Here is an 18,402-nt window from a genome sequence, read left to right on the forward strand (position 1 = left end):
GGTATTCACGGCATTTCTGGAGGATTTGCCGTACGGTGAAGATCTGGTCCGTTGTCGACCGGCCGTCGACGAAACAGGCTTGGTAACTTCCCACGAACTCATTTTAGGTGACAGACGACGGAAGATGATCTGGGATAGCACTTTGTAGGCGGCATTCAAAATGGTGATCGCTTGAAAGTTCTCACACATTAACTTGTCGCCTTTCTTGTGGATGGGACAGATTATCCCTTCCTTCCACTCCTCCGGTAGCTGTTCGGTTTCCCAGATCTTGACTACTAACTGGTGCAGACAGGTGGCCAACTTTTCCGGGCCCAGTTCTGCTGCGATACCGTCTTTACCAGCCGCTTTGTTGTTTTTGAGCTGGTGAATGGCATCCTTAACTTCCCTCAGCGTGGGAGTTGGTTCGTTCCCGTCCTCTGCTGCACCAACATAGTCATTTCCTCCGCTGCCTTGGTCCTCCGTGCCTACATTAACTTCGCCATTCAGGTGCTCGTCGAAGTGCTGCTTCCACCTTTCGATCACCTCACGTTTGTCCATCAGGCACAGCAGTTCCATTTCCTCGCACTCCCGCTTCTTCCAGGCGGCGCTTTTTCTCACGGAAGAGACGGGTCTGCTGCTTCCGCTTCTGTCTGTATCGCTCCACATTCTGTCGGGTTCCATGCTGCAGCATTACTGCCCGCGCTGCATCCTTCTCCTCCAGAACCGCTCTGCATTCTTCGTCGAACCAATCGTTTCGTCGACTCCGTTCTACGTACCCGATAGTGCTCTCGGCTGCGTTGTTGATGGCTGCTTTCACTGTACTCCAGCAGTCCTCTAGAGGGGCCACATAGAGCACACCCTCGTCCGGCAACGCTGCCTCGAGATTCTGCACATGTAATAGTGCCGAAAAGTACTACTTTTTGACATTCGTAAGAGTTCTGAAAAGTAGCACTTTTTGGTACTTTTTGTAGTACATACTTTTTACAAACTTCTCCGTCTTCTGTAGATTCATCCACTGCTTGCACATCTACTGAGCAGCTCGAATCAGAATCAGAATGATTTCATTACCGATTTGGACTGCAGATCGGGTGCAGAAGCAGCATTTGAAGCTACTTTTTTCAACTCGGCACTATGAAACACTAGGATACTGTTCGTTTAATATCCTGGCGGCCTACTTTTCCGTACTACATATGCCAAACAATTGCATTATGGTTCATAACACAGCACAACACTTTTTTGACTCAAGCGTAAACTTATGTGTCTCTGACAGATTTTGGGCCGCTGAATCCGAAACCGGGCTCAGATTTGCTTCAGCACGTCACAATTTTGAGCTATACCTCAATTTATAGGGCAAAATATGCGATTTTGGGCTTTTTTTATTGCAATTGACCAGAGCAATCAAAATTACCGTCGTTGGGGGTGAGAATGGGTCAAAAAAGGATACTCAAAGATTGTTTGTTAAATAACATATGCAATTGAAGTCAGAATAACTTTTTATTTGGTATGTATACTCTTCTATGTGGTTATGATAGTTTAGCAAGAAAGTATCATGTTAAATGATTTGCTTACTAAACTACAAATGATTGAAAATTGACCCAATCTCACCCCTTAGAGGGGGTGAGAATGGGTCAAAGTATTCAAAATCGCCTATTCAAAAATATACGTTAATTTTATTGATCATATCTAGTAAAGCTACTTGAAATACGATGTAATCATTACGAATTAAGACTTAGGTAATTTTAAAAGATGGTAAATCCGCCTAAAAGGGCTAATACATCCGAAAAAATGGTTGAAATTTGATAAAATAACGTTTGCATGTTGTATCGCCATTTTTAGCCACCATAATCATCCTCATTTAAAGTTTCAACCTCCATGAGAGGAGGGGGGGGATTGCAATGAGGGAGGGGCGCATTGAAAGATTGATTAAAAAATATATTTTTAGTATACTGCATAAGACATGTTTAACCAAACCCTCCGTTATAAACTCTTACGTACATGATCTTTGGCCTCTATATAGCCAAAGCAAATCACTCCATCTCAAGATAGAGGGTCGATCAAATATTATGTTACACAACATTTCACATTATTAGAACCTCTCCCGCAATAACATTTAAAAAGATTTTTGAATATTTTTTTTTTTAGCCCTAGCAAAACGATAGATTTATTCTTCTTTCTTCAGTATTTTCTATGTATTTTATGAATGATCCTTATATGACACTATTTTCGAAAAAAAAAGTGCTTTTATGAAGATACGGTAACATGGCACCACTCTAACGTCAAATGGGGACTGGAAAACTAGTTAAATTTTTAGATAAGTTTATGTGCACTCGATAATTTGCTTGACCCAATCTCACCCCCATTCTTAATATTTAGACATAGGGTCGAAAGTATTGACTTTTAAAATAAAAAGAGCAACGACAGCCCGTTTTTTTCATTGCATCAACCAGGTAATACCTACAGCTAACCACTTATAAGAAAATTTATGGTAAGGTACTTGTGTTAAACATTCCGAAGGAGAAATTTTTTCAGAGTGATTTACTAGTAGCTTCATCATATAAGTTTAGCCACAAATTTAACAAAAAAACGATTATTGTCAAACATTTTAATCTGCATCATGACGTGTAAAAACATCTCCTCTTTGAAATAATATAAAATTTTCAATATAAATTAGCGATAGTTGATAAACTATTTCAAATTTTATATTTCTCCGTTTTGACCCAATCTCACCCCCCAGACCCATTGTCACCCCCATCGACGGTACACAAAGAACCAATAAATAGGGTTTGGGTCCAGCTTACTTTTCTCAATGTACACAGTTCAAGAGCTCTCAACTTAAGTAAGGCAATAACGGCGCTGGCCACGTCCTTATGGTCATCGAGGATGGGAGGGAATGTTAGTGAGACAAACGTTGTTATACAGATCGCGTAGCTTACCTTCGGTAGCTACGTCGATTATGCCTGTAAAAAAGCCTCCACAGCTATTGCGGCACTGTCCCGGATGATGTCCAATAGCTCTGCGGTGTACGCCAGTAAGCGCAAGCTTCTGGCTAGTGTTGCTACGTCCATACTTAGGTATGGTGGCCTGGCGTGGGGCACCGCGCTAAGTACTAAATGCTACCGACGGAAGCTGGAAAGTACTTACAGGCTTATGTGCCTGAGGGTTGCGAGCGCGTACCGTACCGTGTCATACGACGCTCTCTGCGGCATTAGTGGTATGGTGCCTATCAGCATTCTTATCAGTGAGGACATGGAGTGCTTCGAAATGCGCGGCACAAGAGGCATACGCAGGACTGCCAGGATGGTCTCTATGGTCAAATGGCAGCGCGCGTGGGACAGTTCCACGAAGGTGGACCCATAGGTTGATACCGAGGGTAGATAGTTGGATTAATAGGCGCCATGGGGAAGTTACATTCCACCTGACACAGGTCCTTACAGGTCATGGTTGCTTCCGACAGTATCTACACCGTTTCGGGCATGCGGATTCTCCCGAATGCCCAGTGTGCAATGATTTAGAGGAAACGGCGGAACACGTTTTGTTCGTGTGCCCGCGTTTTCGCACAATGCGTGACCGCATGCTTGCCACATGCGGGGAGGACACAAACCCGGACAACTTGGTCCAGAGGATGTGTAGGGATGAGTTTGGCTGGAACGCCGTTTCAACGGCTATCACGCATATCGTCTGGGAGCTACAGAGGAAGTGGCGCGTGGACTCGAAGAATGGCCAGTCCAGATGCAGTACAATAGGTGGTCCAGGGGTTCGGAATCGGTTTCGTAGGTCATACCGGTGCCCTGCGGTCGAGATCGACCCTTACAGCGATTAAGTGGCCGCGGAGAGGAAGTCCCGGTAGCGGTGCTGTCGTGGCGTCGGTCTACTGGGTTGGATCCGAGCCCGCGGTTGGAAAGGGGTCCCCGGCAAGGGTCAGGGCAGGTGGAGACCCTGCTGTCAGCAACCTTCTGTTGCAGCTGATAGGGCTTGAAGGGTAGTGATACCCTTGCCTTCAGCAGGTCAGATCGGGTTGCACGCGGGCATCAGTTCTTGATGTCTGCAAAGCAGTTGGGCGCGGGCGGGTTTGGCGACCATAGGAATGTGTTTTAGTGGGTCGAGGATAGAGTAGTCCTGACTTTTACTTTTGTTGTAGAAGACGGCCTAAACCCCACACTACCCTAACCTGTTAGGGTGTTTGTTGAGCAGATTTTCCCCCTATGGTTTAGAAGGAAAAAAAATATCGCGAATCGGTGCATCTCCACGTTTGTCTCAGGAAGGAATTTTTGTTAATAGGGTAGGGTACTAGCGTGGTTCAAAAAATCGTTTTTGCTCCACACCGCTTATTCGATTCGTAACCAGATTCAAAGCCTTTCCCCAAAAATTGAGCTGATTTGGTTGAAAATTGAGTCTGCCCAAGCCCTTCAAAGTTTGTATGAGAATTAGTATGGAAAAACGACGTTTTTCATTCAATTGACCGTAGAATTTCTTCAAGTGCCCTAGAGTATTAGTTGACCCTTGGTGCTCCTAAGCTACTCTATTAGCTACAACTTTACCGAAAACCACGTTTGAATCGGACGCCTCATTAATTAGTGATTGATTTTTATCCAGAATGAAAATCTTTTATCATGATGATTACACTATTCGATGGGCATCACTGCAATGTGCCTTGAAACATAGTAGCCATGATTTCTGTGGGCTATCTTTGGCGCCATGTGCAGCAATGTTGCCTGCTGGGAAGCTGAACGATCACTGTTAAAGTTTCTCCAGTTGGATAGAAATCGATAACTAAATAATGAGACGTCTGATTTGAATGTGGTCTTCGGCAAAGTTGTAGCTAAGGCAGCATCCATTTATTACGTAACGCTAAAATCTTCAGTTTTGGACCCCCTCCCCCTCCGTAACGCTTTTTCGTATCCTAAAATTGTTGTATGAGCCGTAACGCTTGGCCATACTCCCCCTCCCTGCCCCTAGACCGTTACGTAATTTGTGGACGGCGCCTAATAGAGTATGATAATTGAATTTTATTGGCTTTTCTCGGTGAACGTAATACTACTCAAAGAAGGAGGGAGTAACGAAAGTAATGAAAGAAACGATGGATAGAATCGCAATAGAGTAGCCTAGTAGTACCAAGTATCAACTAACACTCTAGGGCACTTAGAGAAATTCTACAATCAATTGGATGAAAAACGTCGTTTTCCCATACTAATTCCCATACAAACTTTGAAGGGCTTGTGCACTCTCAATTTTCAACCAAATCAGCTCAATTTTTGGGAAAAGGCTTAGAATCTGGTTACGAATCGAATAAGCAGTGTGGAGCAAAAACTGTTTTTTGAACCACGCTAGTAGGGTACATTATCAGTCTGGGAGTCACCTATATGGTTAGTGATGTGATTTGACAATGGATCAATAAACACTAAATTTCGGGCGCAACCGACCACTTTCTATACGAAAATATTTCTAATAAAAGAAAGCCTGTCGCACGTCTCCACCCCATCAGGGACCACAAACTTTAAGCCCATTTCACACAGGAATAAACTGAACGCATCAAAAGTCACTTGCATGGGCGTAGCCGCTTACTTTAATTTTTATTTTAGTCAACTCAATATTATCCATATTATATTTCCGAAAAATTCTTTCAAGAAATAAACTAACTATACTAATGATTTAGAATTTTATCCAAAATTATCAACCTTTTTTTGTTCCCGAAACTCACAAGAAATTTTGTCAAGTGTTTCCCTATAAGCGCCCCTTCAATCTTATCATATAATTTAACCAAGTAATAAGTTTGGTTGAATGACTAAATTTTGTGATTTTTATATATGGAACTAGCTGCTCCGGCAAACTATGTCTTGCCAATTTTTGGTAGTTTGACAATTGTTAAGGTCATTGCAGCATGGCACTCTAGATTAGTGGCATTTCGATCGTGTTGATTTTCTACCCCGATTATGCAAAATCAGTTTTTTATAAATTTTCTTACTTTTTCAATTCATTTTCATAACTTTTTTTACTTATAAACACAGCCACCATGAATACGAATCAAACCGTGCAAAAGACATCCCGATCGGTTCAGCCTTTCTTGAGTTTTGTTGCCTCAAAGGGTCTCCAAACTCATTTTTATATATATATATATATACACTGTGGTGCATAATTGATCGGACAAACGCCGATTTTCATACAAAATGGCCAAGTTTGAGATGCTGTAACTATGGTTTGCTTTGATGGATTGACCTCAATTTTTGACACGGAACTACAAATATGCTGAATTTTGTGTATACAAAGTAAAAAATGTTTTCGTTCACAGGTCTGGGCGTGGCAAGTCGTTGAAAATATTGCAAAAGTGATCGGACAGCGGTACCCCTTTGATTTACACGCGTGCCGCTGTTCGATCACTTTTGCAATATTTTCAACGCCTTGCCACGCCCAGACCTGTGAACGAAAACATTTTTTACTTTGTATACACAAAATTCAGCATATTTGTAGTTCCGTGTTAAAAATTGAGCTCAATTCATCAAAGCAAACCATAGTTACAGCATCTCAAACTTGGCCATTTTGTATGAAAATCGGCGTTTGTCCGATCAATTATGCACCACAGTGTAGATAGGGTAAGTGTACCAATTATGGCTATGGTACCAATCATTCGCCATAGTTGATTTTCACCCTTTAACGATATAAATCAACAAGAAAATTTTTTGTGAACAACAGATCACGTTCACAAAAGATGGTCGCACTCATTTAAACTCCACATTTTGCTCAAATCATGGTAGAAATAAATCATTTTCCTTAAAATTTTGGCTTCCTTGCTCCCTTTTTCGCCATAGTGTACCAGTTATGGCTAACCCCATAAGGAATGCACGCAAATAGTGCGAAAAGGAACCAAAGTTAAAAAATGTTACCACATCATTGGCACACGCTGTAATAAATACCAAAAGCAATTTTGGCTCCGTTCCTATATTTTTCCTGTAAAGTATGGAAACTAAGCTGTTTTTTAACTAATTGATGACATTCGTTGGTCTTCTCGTTATTTTTGTATAAATAGCATTCCTTAGGTAGTGCCATAATTGGTACACGCACCCTAGATAGATTCATAAACAACATGCCAAATTTCCCTGATATGCCGGCACCGGTCCCGGCAGGAAAAAAAAGAACTTTCTAACGCCATATACTGCTATAGAGTGTAATAACTCAATATAATGAATTTTTATTAGGGTTCAAATCAAACAAACGTCACGCCAAGAGCACAAAATCTAATTTTTTTTATGAATTCCTCCAAAGATATCTTCTGAAATTCTTCCAGGTATTTCTTCGGGAACTTCTCCAAGAATTCCTTCACGAATTGGTCAAGGGACTTCTCCAGGAATTCATCCTTCGTGTATATCTTAATCAGGCATTGCATTTCTCATCTGATCAAGAGATCATCTTAGTTTGGAGGAAAGATAATATCTCTGATCTAAGATGGCACTGCAATGATCCATCTCGACATCTTAAGATGATCTTGATGAAAGCTCGGACAACGAGGAAAAACATTTAACTCGCTACTACATTAAAGTTGTATGAACTAGGTCAGTTTTGGGAACTGTACAGAACGTACATCGAATATTTGCGATAACATAATTATAATTTGGAGGTGGTCCGTCGTACTGTGGGACTTCACAGGGAAACAACTGGATAATGAACATCTTATTAAATTTCTACTTTCGTACTTCGGGAACACGCCGAGTTTACTTTTTTTTTTCAACGAGGTGTTATAGCGGGCAGTACCCAAAATAATCCTCCCGTCCAAATGGTCTTACACCCAACATGCGTTTATACTTTGCTAAAAAGAAAAGTGCCTCTAAGATTAAATGACTCAATCAATGTAAATATTCAGCTGCAGTTTTATTAAGACCTAGCTGTCCCGACAAACGTCGTTTTGCCTGCCTACTGTGTTTTTTGAATGGTATAGATTCGTTGTCCGTTCCCGAGCCTATTCGTGACATACAAACACAATTCCATTTTTATTTATATAGATATAAACAGAATGTCTCGTTCTATGTTTAGTTCATTTAAAAAAAAAACAAATTACATAGTAAGGGAGCGTCCATAAATTACGTCACTCAAAAATTACCCATTTCAACCCCCCCTCCCCCTTATGTCACACTTTTTGTTTGAGACCTCTGAAATTTTTGTATTTTTTGTCACACTTTACTGAACCCCCCCCCCCCACCTTAAAAGCGTGACGTAATTTATGGACGTTCCCTAATATAAGTGTTTGCAATCTTCTGAAGTTCTCCCTTGCGTCTGTTAATGTTTGACGCGATTTTTCCGGCCATACCGATTTGAGAAATCAGGTTTTTGTGTGCCCAGCCGCAACGTAAAAGGCTCATGGATAGCTATACAAACATGCTGAAAATCAAGAAGAGTCAGTTCATATTACGTATTGGCTCAAAATAGCATTATAGCAACTTACCGATTTATCTACTTGGCAAAAAAAATGTTCAGAATATTATACTTAGTAAACTCTACCTGACGTGTCTGCCTTATGGTCCACTTCACGAATTTATGCTGGCCTGCTTACTCTCACGCGAAATTTGTCGTTTGAGCGGTGCCGACACCGCTCAAACGTCAAATTTCGCGTGAGAGTAAGCAGGCCAGAAAAAATTCGTGCAGTGGACCATAGGGCACTGCATTGTTTTGATTTTGTATGGGATTTGGACGTTTCTTGGCCTTGTTGTTTACAAAATGTCTGTAAGAGTGAAAGAGAAGGAAAGAACTTCGTGCAGTGTCCTATACCGCAGAATGTGTCAAAGTTTTCATGAACAGTTGCGACACAGCCTTTCCGGTTTACTAAGATAGCATTTCTAATCAGATGATCAGATGAGCGAAGGTTGTTATGGAAAATTTAATTCAAGAGCACTGGGATGATCTCGTACCATTCGATCAGTATCCCGCTCAAAAGATGGAAAGATGAGATGAATTGCAATGCCTGACTCAATGGACGTCTTGCGGCTCCGATAGTGAATGTTCCAGGGCTTGTTCCCAGAAATACTTCTTACATTTTTTTTTCAGACATTTTTACAGGTGCCTTCTTTTCTTGTGTTGTGTTTCTTCTGCATGTTAGGATATTACCGGTTGCCCCGAATAAATGCGTCATAAAGTCCTGGGATATTATGGCCTCGAATTTTATAATACTGCGCCGGCAGGTAAGGGGTCATTCAAATATGACGTCTATCGATTATGGGGGAGAGGGGTCTGAGAAAGTGTGACACTCCATGTATTAGGTATACAAATCTAAAATCTCAAAAAAAAAAATATGGATCGTCCCTAATCGTTCTATATTTCCGACGATTGATACCATTCCAGGTTATCAGATATCTATTCAGAATAATAAAAAATGTTCGCATCTCATCTCCCGCCGCATCATGAAGCATCTGCATGAATGAAAAAAAAACATCAACATATTAGCATTGCTTTTTATTCGATGACGACGATGACTGCTTTCAAATTGTTCTGATTCAACAATGAAATGTGTTCAAAACAATCATCGATAGCCAGGGATAATCAAGGCTAATAATGTTAATGTTTTCACTTATTTTGATGCATCGTGGTGCTTCTCATCTCCCCGCGGCGGAGGATGAGGTATGAGCATTTTTTTTGTAATTTGTTCTGCTAATAACCAGGAACGGGATTAATCGTCGGAAATGTATAATGATGTAGATTTATTGTTGTCTTATATTGCTCTGAGGAGGATGAATGCTTGTATCACACCCAAATATTTATCGAACGAAAATTTGAGCAGAAGCTCATTTTGTCATAACATTTAAAAATTTTACTTGGTGAGTGATTGTGTGTTTTATATATGAGCGGTCTAATTCGCATAGGCATTCAACCAAATATCCTCTCTGTTCGACTACCACATTAATCAATAGACTTTACGCCGACGCTCGGAGATCTCGACTAGGTTCTTCACCTTCAGAGTCGCATTCGCTGTAGGAACCCTCACCTGGACCCCCTCGCCAAGGACCTCTTTTTTTTTCTTCTAAACCATAGGGGGAAAAATCTTCTCAACAAACACCCTAACAGGAAGGTTAGGGTAGTGTGGGGTTTAGGCCGTCTTCTACAACAAAAGTAAAAGTCAGGACTACTCTATCCTCGACCCACTAAAACACATTCCTATGGTCGCCAAACCCTTCGTTTCTCCGGAACCACCAAGAAGGCATTGCTTCAGAGAGGGGCTAGTGCACATCACACCCTCAAGGTTAGCTGCGTAGCCTGCAGCAACGAACATCGATGACTCGCTTTGGAGAGTCCATCACGGTAGCATGCTGGCGCTTAGCCAGTTTCCCGAGTGGTCCTCGCCACTCCCTTTGTCCTCGGAAGGCGGGCAGGGTCAACCCCGCCCGCGCCCTACTGCTGAGCGGACATCAAGAACTGATGCCCACGTGCAACCCGATCGGACCTGCTGAAGGCAAGGGTATCACTACCCTTCAGGCCCTATCAACTGCACCAGAAGGTTGCTGACAGCAGGGTCTCCCCCTGCCCCGACCCTTGCCGGGGACCCCTTTCCAACCGCGGACTCGGATCCAACCCAGTAGACCGACGCCACGACAGCACCGCTACCGGGACTTCCTCTCCGCGGCCACTTAATCGCTGTAAGGGTCGATCTCGACCGCAGGGCACCGGTATGACCTACGAAGCCGACTCCGAACCCCTGGACCACCTCTTGTACTGCATCTGGGCTAGCCAAGGACCTCTTCCGCCAGACTTTTATAGACGGCATCCTTGCGCTCATTGTCGCGCTTGAGCCCGAGAATCATTTCACCCGTCAAGTAGAGGAACAAAGCCCAAAATGCCAAGATGGGGTAAAATGGCCAGAATCATAAAATCATTCCTGAATGGGACTTGATCATTACTATAGCTGAATGGTGCCAAGATGTGTTTGCATCAAACATTCTTCTAGAAGCTAGGGCGTCAAACCCACGAAAAATGTTTTGATTTCCCAATGAAAATTGGCAACTTCCGTTTTATCGAGCTTGCAATTAAGGTTTTCTGGTGATTTTATTACCAGCCAAGTGTTTCCAACGAGAAAGAGGCACACATGGAGGCGCATAATTGTTGATGTTCGGTGAAAATGCAATAGTTTAGTGAATATTTTGGCCTGAAGTATCGATCAAATATTGTCTAGTTGCTGTTACCACTTTGAAAGCCTTACAAATGAGGCTATTTATCATTGAAAACGATGAAAGTTTGAAAAAAAATCATCTTACCCCACTTTCCCCTACGTCTAATACTGCGTACGTCGGCTCTCAGATCCACGAGCTTGGCGTCGCTTCACATCGTCTTCAAGACGTCCGAGTACTTGGACTGTTCGGACTTGATGACGAACGTGCCGACTTTCTCGTATTCGGCACCTACCCTCCTACGTCCCCTGGGTTTGGTGTCCCTGCGCTCCTGCACATCTAGTGTTTATTTTTTTTTCTTCCTCTGCCCCTCAACTGTCGTCCATGGGAGGGGGGGGGATGGTCCTCCCTCTGGTCCGCTCTACTTTTTGGTTACTGAGGTCCTAACAACGGTCGCCACCCTCTATTTTCTTCCACTCTGGACTGGCCAACTTTTTCTGGCACATCCTTCCCAGCTTTCCGGAACGCCTGGCTGGGGTCTGATTTACCGACATTACTGCGGCTAGTAATCGCAGCTTGTCACCTGCCTTACCCGATTCTGTGTTCTTATCAAAAGCAATTGCATTCTCCACACCCTTTGGGCTACCAGCGAAAGCGAAAGCCTCCGTCTGAGTAGACGTCGTAACATTTGCTTTCACCGGTTCTACCGCTGCTGCAATTTCCAAGAGTTTCGCGTGCTCTATCCAGGCTTCGTTGCTCAATTGCCAAGCTCTGACGCTGGCACTGCGTGCACAGCTTCCTACTCCTACTTTCTCTCCTCTCCTTAACGGTAACACTACTAGATTTTTTTTATTAGATTTATTAGAACTCATTCGTTGATCCCAAGAGTAGCACGGGAAAGAAGGTCGACCACGCCAGAGCCCTGCATTAACGTGGTGAGGGACGAAATACTGGGGAGGGTTCCCAGGTACCCCAAAGGCTCCGTTAATGATCGAGCATCTTTTTCACTCCCTCGGTCATTCAGACCTCGGCACGGGTCACTTAACACCTTGAATTGGGATTAGTAGTAGTCCTATTCTAAGCCGTCAACTACGCGGCAGACTCGCAAGCGGGGGTTCGTCAGGCATCGAGACTATAATCCCTGCTGCCTGGTTTAGTGGGCCGGGATGTAGTCCTGTTTCCTTCGCGGAGGCACTCTGACGTTGATGCGCACAACAGAAACACCTGTTTGATGAACAAATTGAAATTTGTATAGCTAAAAAAAATCCATGTGCTCCGGTAGGAATTTAATCCACGACTCCCAAGGGATCGTCCATATATTACGTCACGCTTTGTGAGGGGAGGGGGAGGGGGGTTTATCAAAGTGTGACGACCCATACCAAAATTTCAGAGGTCCCAAACAAAAAGTGTGACATAGCGGGGGGATTGAAAATTGTCGATTTTTGCGTGACATTACCCAAATTGCTAGACGGGTGCTTCTTTCCTCCAAGCTACGGAGCGACTTGATCATCATCTCCGTCCCCCTGAAGGCACAGAACTAAACTCGATTCCATTAATGCACATAGTTTGCTCCTCTTCACTATCCAAATCTCCTTCGGGTGGAATTAGATGAACACATACACGTCTCTGTTTATCCAATGTGCGTGAATGTCAGAGCTGGAGAGGAATTATTTTTCGGGCACAGTCTATCCGATGACTTATCGGTACCAATAGTGGTGGTTGTGGCAATTTAGCACTATTTAGACCAAGAAGTTAGCAAACGACATTTTTAATAGACGCAACCCGAATAAAAAATACAGTAGAAAACCCGAACGTTGTATTGTAACAGTACTACTTAGAACCATATTGTTACAATAGACATCACTGTAAAATAAAAATTCAAAAACAATAAGATGTAATGTAGGCACCATACAGTGAATTGTAAATAAGATTTTTACAATATATTATACTGGTTCAATATGGCATCTTAGGCTTTCTATCCAAACTAACCTTAAAATAATGTTAAATAGAACTATCTTTGAAAGTCAGGACTCGAACCTATCAAGTTGAACATTATTAGAATGCGCTTTGAAAATTATCCAGAGCGTCTCGAAATATACGATCGCCCTCGTCTAAGTCTGAGTAGTCTCTGATTACATCAACAGTTGAAGCTTAGGCCCCCATGTCCCACCAGCCAGATAACCGGGTTCCGCAAACTAAGCATTATTTGTGGCAACACTTTGAGTGGCATGATGGAACTATGCCGAGCGCGCTAAGTATTATTAGACCACTAATGTAGTTGCATGAAGTGCGTGACGAGGTACATAAGTATCATTACAGCGTTATTAACCGTTATAGCAATATTGAGGCACCGGTTTGACTAAAGTTTGAAATACATAACAACTCATAAGAAAACTTTCAAGTTCGATTCAAATATAAGTAGTTAATTCTAAGAATGTATGTTAAAAATGGCTCTACATCAAAGATAAATTTCGTCAATCGCATTTTATTCGGCTGTGGCCGAAGGCAAGTTCACATGAGAGAAAGGGAGAAAACTCCCATAAATGTAAATACATAAAGAATAGTGTTGAACTCATCCACTGATTTACGGTAATCAAACCTGCGTCTTTCCGGGTTGACCTACATTCGTATTCCTCTCATCGCACCTAGCCCGCCATATCTCTTGGATCTGCAGTCTTTAGGACACCTGGTTTACCACTTATTTAAACATTTTATTTTATTGACTTTAGATGTTTCAACTAATTCACTTTTTTTCTCTTTCCTTCCCTTTGTATAAAAAAAGTCACGAACATCAACAAAACAAAGCACGGGAAAAAACCAAAACTGAATAAATATTTAAAAATGCACGGAAAAATCATATTTCGTAAAAGTGAATGATTCAAAAGTAAGAAAACCAGTATAATAAATTGTTACATAAAGATCGGAGTACGATCGCTGCCCAAGCCACGACGTCAAGATCATCATAGGAAATTTGAACGCTCAGGTAGGCCAGGAGGAGGAATTCAGACCGACGATTGGTAAGTTCAGCGCCCACCAGCAGACGAACGAAAACGGTCTACGACTCATTGATTTCGCCGCCTCCAAACATATGGCCATACGTAGCACCTTTTTCCAACACAGCCTCCCGTATCGTTACACCTGGAGATCACCACAGCAGACGGAATCTCAAATCGACCACGTTCTGATTGACGGACGGCACTTCTCCGACATTATCGACGTCAGGACCTATCGTGGCGCCAACATCGACTCCGACCACTATCTGGTGATGGTCAAACTGCGCCCAAAACTCTCCGTCATCAACAATGTACGGTACCGGCGACCGCCATGGTACAACCTAGAGCGACTGAAGCAATCGGATGTCGCCTCAGCATACGCTCAGATTCTCGAAGCCACGTTGCCAGACGAGGGCGAGCTCGATGAGGCCCCTCTAGAGGACTGCTGGAGTACATTGAAAGCAGCCATCAACGACGCAGCAGAGAGCACCATCGGGTACGTGGAACGGAATCGACGGAACGTATGGTTCGACGAAGAGTGCAGAACGGTTTTGGAGGAGAAGAACGCAGCGAGGGCGGTAATGCTGCAGCAAGGGACTCGTCAGAACCAACAAAGCAGCTGGTAAGGATGGTATCGCAGCTAAACTCATCAAGATGGGCCCAGAAAAGTTGGCCACCTGTCTGCATCGGCTGATTGTCAGGATCTGGGAAACCAAACAGCTACCGGAGGAGTGGAAGGAAGGGGTTTTCTACCCCATTCACAAGAAAGGCGACCATTTGGAATGTGAGAACTTCAGGGCGATCACTATTTTGAATACTGCCTACAATGTGCTATCCCAGATCATCTTCCGTCGTCTGTCACCTAAAACGAATGAGTTCGTGGGAAGTTATCAGGCTGGCTTCATCGACGGCCGGTCGACAACGGACCAGATCTTTACCGTACGGCAAATCCTCCAGAAATGCCGTGAAAACCAGGTCCAAACGCATCACCTGTTCATCGACTTCAAAGCGGCATACGACAGTATCGACCGCGCAGAGCTATGGAGAATCATGGACGAAAACGGCTTTCCTGGGAAGCTGACTAGACTAATTAAAGCAACGGTGGACGGTGTGCTAAACTGCGTAAGGGTTTCGGGTGAACTATCCAGTTCATTCGAATCTCGCCGGGGACTGCGACAAGGCGACGGACTCTCATGCTACTCTTCAACATCGCTCTGGAAGGTGTGATGCGACGAGCCGGGCTCAACATCCGGGGAACGATTTTCACAAAATCCGGTCAATTTGTGTGCTTTGCGGACGACATGGACATTATCGCTAGAACATTAGGAACGGTGGCAGAGCTGTGCATCCACCTGAAACGCGAAGCAGCAAAGGTCGGACTGGTGATGAATGCCTCAAAAACAAAGTACATGCTGGTAGGCGGAACCGAACACGAGCGGATCCGTCTGGGTAGTAATGTTACGATAGACGGGGAAACTTTCGAGGTGGTGGAGGAATTCTTCTACCTCGGATCCTTACTGACGGCTGACAACAACGTGAGCCGTAAAATTCGGAGGCGCATCATCAGCGGAAGTCGGGCCTACTACGGGCTCCAGAAGAAACTGCGGTCGTAAAAGATTCACCCACGCACCAAATGCACCATGTACAAAACGCTAATAAGACCGATGATCCTCTACGGGCACGAGACATGGACCATGCTCGAGGAGGACCTACAAGCACTCGGATTTTTCGAGCGACGCGTGCTAAGAACGATCTTCGGCGGTGTGCAGGAGAACGGTGTGTGGCGGAGAAGAATGAACCACGAGCTCGCTGCACTTTACGGCGAACCCAGCATCCAGAAGATGGCCAAAGCCGGAAGGATACGGTGGGCAGGGCATGTTGCAAGAATGCCGGACAACAACCCTGCAAAGCTGGTGTTTGCAACTGATCCGATTGGCACAAGAAGGCATGGAGCGCAGAGAGCACGATGGGCGGACCAGGTGGAGCGTGACTTGGCGAGCATTGGGCGCGACCGAGGATGGAGAGCGGCAGCCACAAGCCGAGTATTGCGGCGTACTTTTGTTGATTATGTCTTGTCTTAATGATGTTGAACAAATAAATGTAAAGATCGGATGTAAATTATAGTAGCTAAAATGGTACTAGCTAAATAGGTACCACCAGAAAATAAAATGGCTAAATGTTCAGTCCACAGGACTTGCAGCAAATGTCCTAAGGAATGATCCTTAAGGATCGTGAGAACACTACGTAGTCACAAACCCCCACCCCTTTACGTTAAAGTGGATAAAACAAGTCAATTTCCTAGAATAAATCATTTTCCGACTTATTTCATCAAACACTTCACTAGAAAATAAAATGGCTCAATGTTCAGTCCACAGGATTTGCAGCAAATGTCCTTGGGAATGATCCTTAAGGATCGTCAAAACACTACGTCGTCACAATCTCCCACCTTTTGCGTTAAAGGGGATGAAAAAAACCAATATCCAGGAATAATTAATTTTTTGACTTTTTTCACTAAAATTATCACCGAAAAATAAAATGGCTCAATGTTCAGTCCACAGGATTCGTAGCAAATGTCCTTAGGATTGATTCTTAAGGATTGCCAGGACACTACGTCGTCACAATCCCCCACCCTTTGCGTTAAAGTGGTTCAAGAAAAGTCAACAAATTTGTTTTGTGAGTTATCTTATTATTAATGTTTCTAAGGATATGTCTTGATAATAGTGCCATTCATCCAACCCATTTCCAATCCATTTGGATTCACTACAGCACTAACATAACAATAATTAACTTTTGAAGTTCCAATTTATGTTGCTGAGCGGAATACGCCTAAATGTATGTAATTCCGTCAAGGGTGGAATGGCCACAGGGAAACAAAACCGATCTCGATTTTAACAAAAACTGTAGGGTAATTCGCCAATTGTTGAACACCACCCAAATGTTGAACAGTTTTTGAAAATGTTATTATAAATTTAACTCAAGTAGTTTTCCATCAACGTAAACGTATGATCTAGATGCGTATACATGTGTGTCATGATATTGCTTTAATAAAGTTACAAAATTATACATATTTTACGTCAAAAATGTCGATTGAAAATTTTGTACCGTCAATGACACGAAAACTGCACAATTCTTAAGATTAATTTTAAGAAATTGCTGTTACGAAATAAGCTTTGCTGGTAAATCGACCACAAATATCAAAGTCACAACATAGTTACAATAACTGGAAGGATGTCCTTAACAGTTTAACATTGTTTAAAATCACATTTTCATTGAAATTTCATTTGAAAAAAATATTTTTCTTATCACACTATCATTATGCAGCTAAGATCCAATTGTTGAACACTAGCATAACCTACGATGTTAGCATGACTGCCAGATATTTTTTTTTTACTTCACCTTTTTCAGGAGCGATCCACGGGGTTTCAAAGTATTTCAGGGTCGTTCCAGGGGTATTCTAGGGAGTTGACTGGGTCCCATGGGTTTCCAGGGGTATTTCAAAGGCTTTCGAAGGCGTTCTTTTCTTCTGTCATTTTCGCTTCTAGTCAAATCTTTTCAGCCATTTTTTGCATTTGGTTCTGTTTGAAACTAGAGCTCTCTTCAAATGGGAAGCGATTCCTTGGGAACGTCCATAAATTACGTAACGCTTTGAGGGGGGGGGGGGGGGGTGAGGTGACAGGAGTTCAGCAAAGTGTGACGACCCGTACAAAAAATCAGAGGTCCCATACAAAAAGTGTGACATAGGAGGAGGGGGATTAAAATGGACAATTATTGCGTGACATATTTTATGAAAGCTCCCTCATTTGAATGAATTGTCACTAAAATGACTAACTGGGCGCAAAACACGAAAAACCCGGACAAAATTCCGCCAGAGTGAAAAAATATTGGATGTCGGGTCAATGTCGGATCAAATTTTATCAAATGTTGGACCACTGTTGGACCCACATCGGATAACTGTTGAGTCTATGTTGGGTTTGGTGCCCAAAATAAAAACAGATGAATGATAGGTTTATGTCGGGTTATACGTCATCAATTACGAACAAAGCTTCAACCGTTCAACAATTAGCGAGAACCGTCCAACATTAGGATGAGCAAGCTTAAGGAAGCGTTCAACATTTGGGTTACAGACTTCCCATACAAATGTTCTATTTTCTCTTAGAAAATGGAATTTAAGGGAATACAAATCCAATGGGCAGTATAAGGAATAAGTAGATCTAGACGTTCACTGGATATTTTTAAACAAAAGTGGAATTATGCACGGAAAAACAAACGAAAACAAAAATGCCAGTACTAACCGTTCAACAATTGGCGAATTACCCTAAGAGTCACCAAAGTAGATCCCTGTTAAGCGA

The 18,402-nt window shown here is 42.9% G+C and overlaps 1 protein-coding gene across 3 annotated transcripts in view; it reads right to left on the bottom strand.

Annotated features, from left to right (window-relative positions):
- Positions 1-18,402, bottom strand: part of LOC109431516 (acetylcholinesterase) — a 178,100-nt gene that overhangs the window by 127,473 nt on the left and 32,225 nt on the right. The gene's annotated exons all lie outside the window — the stretch shown is intronic.

This window comes from Aedes albopictus, chromosome 1, assembly GCF_035046485.1.
Source record: "Aedes albopictus strain Foshan chromosome 1, AalbF5, whole genome shotgun sequence".
Lineage (NCBI taxonomy): Eukaryota > Metazoa > Arthropoda > Insecta > Diptera > Culicidae > Aedes > Aedes albopictus.